The sequence below is a fragment of the Pongo pygmaeus genome, chromosome 8 (assembly GCF_028885625.2).
Source record: "Pongo pygmaeus isolate AG05252 chromosome 8, NHGRI_mPonPyg2-v2.0_pri, whole genome shotgun sequence".
NCBI classification, from domain to species: domain Eukaryota; kingdom Metazoa; phylum Chordata; class Mammalia; order Primates; family Hominidae; genus Pongo; species Pongo pygmaeus.
The window spans coordinates 106,464,248-106,468,394 of NC_072381.2; the positions used below are offsets into that span (position 1 = coordinate 106,464,248).

The window sequence follows — 4,147 nt, forward strand, 5'->3', positions numbered from 1 at the left end:
GGACCTGCTACACTGTACCAGCCTCACCCAAGCCACCCTCCAGCCAGGACGCGGTCTTTCCTGACTCAGCAGGCTGAGGCACCTGAGGCTTTCATTTTAATTATGAACCACTTCAAAGCCTTTCTGGAAGCAGGTGAGAGACAAAGTGTAAACAAGTGAATGAGTGAGTCATCTGGCCCTCCCAGCCTGGATATTCCTGTCATCCATCCTGCCTCTCTCTCACTCACAGTCTCTGCAATAACCAACCTGGGTTCTCTCCTAATGTGGGGATTGTCCTGGAGCCCAGGCCTTCGAAGGCTCTTCTGCCCGCCAACATCACCTACCTCATCTTTCTCTTCAGCACATCCCCAACACTGTCTAAGCGGTAACTCACCTGAGCAAAGCACTTGACACAGATTCATTCATTTACTCCTCACAACAACCTGATGAGGTAGGTACTATTATGTCCATTTTACAGGTGGCAAAAACAAGGCCTAGAGAGGTGAAGTAACTTATCTGTCTAAGGTTACACAGGTTGGTAGTGGGCCCAAGGTTCAAATTCCAGCAGTCAGGCTGGGCACGGTGGCTCATCCCTGTAATCCTAGCACTTTGGGAAGCTGGGGCGGGTGGATTACCTGAGGCCAGGATTTCAAGACCAGCCTGACCAATATGGCAAAACCTCATCTCTACTAAAAATACAAAAATTAGTCAGGCATGGTGGCAGGTGCTGCGGTCCCAGCTACTTGGGAGGCTGAGACAGGAGAATTGCTTGAACCCAGGAGGCAGAGGTTGCAGTGAGCTGAGATTGTGCCACTGCACTCTACCCTGGACGACAGAGCAAGACTCCATCTCAAAAAAAAAAAAAAAATTCCAGCAGTCTGTTTCCAGAATCACTCCCCTGCCCCCACTTCCCCTCCCCTCCCCCTCTCTTCCCATTTCTTTTCTTTTCTTGAGACAGGGTCTTGCTCTGTTGCCCAGGCTGGAGTGCAGTGGCCCATTCACAGCTCACTGCAGCCTTGACCTCTTGGGCTCAAGCAAGCCTCCCACCTCAGCCTCCCACCCAAGTAGCTAGAACTACAAGCATGCACTACCATGCCCAGCTAACTTTAAAATTTTTTTTTTTTTTTGTAGAATGAGGTCTCACCATGTTGCCCAGGCTGGTCCAAACTCCTGGGCTTAAGCAGTCCTCCCACCTTGGTTTCCCAAAGTGGTGGGATTACAAGGCAGGAGCCACTGCTTCCAGCCTGGGTCAGTGCTTTTAAAAACATTTGTATTTATTTCTATCATTACAGAGATGGGGTCTCACTATGTTACCCAGGCAGGTCTTAAGCTCCTGGGCTCAAGTGATCCACCTGCTTTGACCTCCCAAAGTACTGGGATTACAGGTGTGAACCACCCCGCCTGGCCAAGAGTCCGTACTTTTTTGTGTGTGTGTGACAGAGTCTCACTCTGTCACCCAGGTTGGAGTACAGTGGCGCGATCTTGGCTGACTGAAACCTCTGCCACCCAGGTTCAAGTGATTCTCCTGCCTCAGCCTCCCGAGTAGCTGGGAGTACAGGCGTGTGCAACAATGCCCGACTAATTTTTGTATTTTCAGTAGAGATGGGGTTTCACCATGTTGGCCAGGCTGGTCTCAAACTCCTGACCTCAGGTGATCTGCCCGCCTCGGCCTCCCAAAGTGCTGGGATTATAGGCATGAGCCACCGTGCCCGGCCACAATTCCACCTTTCTAACTGGCTCCTAGGTGCTGTTGATACTGCCGGTCCCAGCAAAAGTCCATACTTTCAAGCACTACCTATACGCCCTCCCTCTCTCCTCTTTTTCCCTTATAGAATTCTCAACTATACACACACATACACTCACACACCTGTGCAAACTGCATTCTCAGGATCTCTTCCAAGTGCAGTTGCCCTGTAGCTCTGAGTTCTGGCTCTGCTCCAATCATGCACACTTCTTATTTGCTTGACAAAGCTCAACCCATAACAAGCACATACTCTCCCTATACTCCCTCTTCTCCAAGGTCAGGAGAAGAGAGAGCCTCTCAGCTCTGGGGGTGTGTGTGTGTGTGTGTGTGTGTGTTGGGGGAGAGGGCAGGATAATCGAGGTGACTTCTTGGTGAGACTTCTGCTCTGGATATCAGTTTTTGGAAGATTCATGGCGGGGACTAGAGGGAAGGCTGGAGGATGGGGAGTTGCAAAGCTGACCCTGCAGCCCATTTCTCTCAGTCCAACTGTGACCAGAGCCTCAGCCTCACATTTAGGGAGGGGAGCAAGGGGCGGAGTGTGCAGTGGGGGAGATGTTGGTGGGTGAACATCTCATCACATCCCAGGTCCCATAGCTGGAGAGTAACCGCGGCAGCACGCTCTTGAGTCAGACAGGCCTGAGTCTGAATCTCACTACTTTGTGGCCTTGGGCAAGTTCTTGACCTTTCTGAGCCTTAGTGACTTAAAGTGGAAAGTGAGATAATAGCAGCTAATTCTAGTTGTTGAGTCAACTCCATTTTGCAACCACTACAGTAGTGATTGATTCTGAAAAGAATCATCAATGGATGCTAAAACTATTGGGCAAAAATTTGCTGGGGAAAGGACAGCAAAGTATTTTTCCACAGAGTACTGATTAACTTCAAAGGGGAAAAACAATAACCTTTACAATGGATAGATCTGGCAGGAACCATGTTACCCAAGTGATCAAAGGGAGCATCACCAATAATGGGGCAAACCGACATCCTGTGCTTCCCCATTGATGCGCCGAGAAGGACACAGCATTGCTCATGCGGCATCCTTGTCAAAAATGCGTAAACGGAATCTAATCATGAGAAAACTGCCAGACAGCCAAACTCTTCAGAAATGTCAATATAATGAAAGGCAACAAAGATTGAGAATAACTTTACCAGGTTAAAGAAAACTAAAGAGATATGACAACTGACTGCAACACAGAATCCTGGACCAGACCCTGGATCTGGTCAAAAGAAAAATGCTTTAAATGACAGTATTGGGACAAAGGGTAAAATTTGAATGTGGATCATGTAATAGATGAATAATGTATTGTATCAATGATATGTCCTTGACTTGGTAATTGTTCTGAGGAAATGTAAGAGAATATATTTATTATTTATTTATTTTTTTTTTTTTTTGAGACCAAGTCTTGTTCTGTCACCCAGGCTGGAATGCAATGGCGCAATCTCAGCTCACTGCAACCTCCGCCTCCCAGGTTCAAGTGATTCTCTTGCCTCAGCCTCCTGAGTAGCTGGGATTACAGGCACCCACCATCACATGCCCAGCTAATTTTTGTATTTTTAGTAGAGATGGGGTTTTACCATGTTGGCCAGGCTGGTCTTGAACTCCTGACCTTAGGTGATCCACTCGCCTTGGCCTCCCAAAGTGTTGGGATTACAGGCTTGAGCCACCGAGCCCGGCCTGAGAATGTATTTATTCTTAAGAGATATGTGCTGGCCAGGTGTGGTGGCTTATGCCTTGAAATCCCAACACTTAGGGAGGTTGAGGCGGGAGGAGGTTGAGCCCAGGAAGTCAAGACTCAGGAGTTGGAGACCAGCCTGGACAGCAAAGTAAGACCTCGTATCCACAAAATAAAAAATTAAAAAATTAGCTGGGTGTGATAGCATGTGCCTGTGGTCTCAGCTATACAGCAGGCTAAGGCAGGAGGATCACTTGAGCCCAGCAAGTCAAGGCTGCAGTGAGCCGTGATTGCACCACTGCACTCCAGCCTGGATGACAGAGCAAGACCCTCAAAAAACAAACAAACAAACAAACAAAACTTAAATATATGGTAAAGAGTATTCACAGATAAAGCGTTATGATGTCTGAAACTTAAACTTATATTCAAATGATGGCTCATACACAAAAACTAAAATAATTACATCTATGCATGAAATGCATGTGTTTTTATAAAGAAGAGAGAATAAAACGTAGTAAAATATTCATTATCAGTGAAAAGGTATTTGAGAGTTTATTATACTATTCTTTTAGCTTTTCAGTGGGTTAAATTTTTTTCAAAATAAGAAGGTTGTTAAAAGGGAGTTCCTGAATTCACACAAGTGGTACGTCCATCCTGGCACTTACTAGACCTTAACTGAGGCCAGTTTCCACCTCTGCAGGACTGTAGGTCCCGGGGGCAGTACACCCCAGGCTGCCCAGTGAGACAGGGGTCA

The 4,147-nt window shown here is 47.1% G+C and overlaps 1 long non-coding RNA gene across 1 annotated transcript; it reads left to right on the plus strand.

Annotated features, from left to right (window-relative positions):
- The first annotated feature begins 229 nt into the window (after nt 1–229).
- LOC129006455 (uncharacterized) lies at nt 230–3,037 on the plus strand. The gene is made up of 2 exons (XR_008492007.1): nt 230–430; nt 2,588–3,037. It is a non-coding gene; the product is annotated as an uncharacterized LOC129006455 (long non-coding RNA).
- Nucleotides 3,038–4,147: the final 1,110 nt, after the last annotated feature.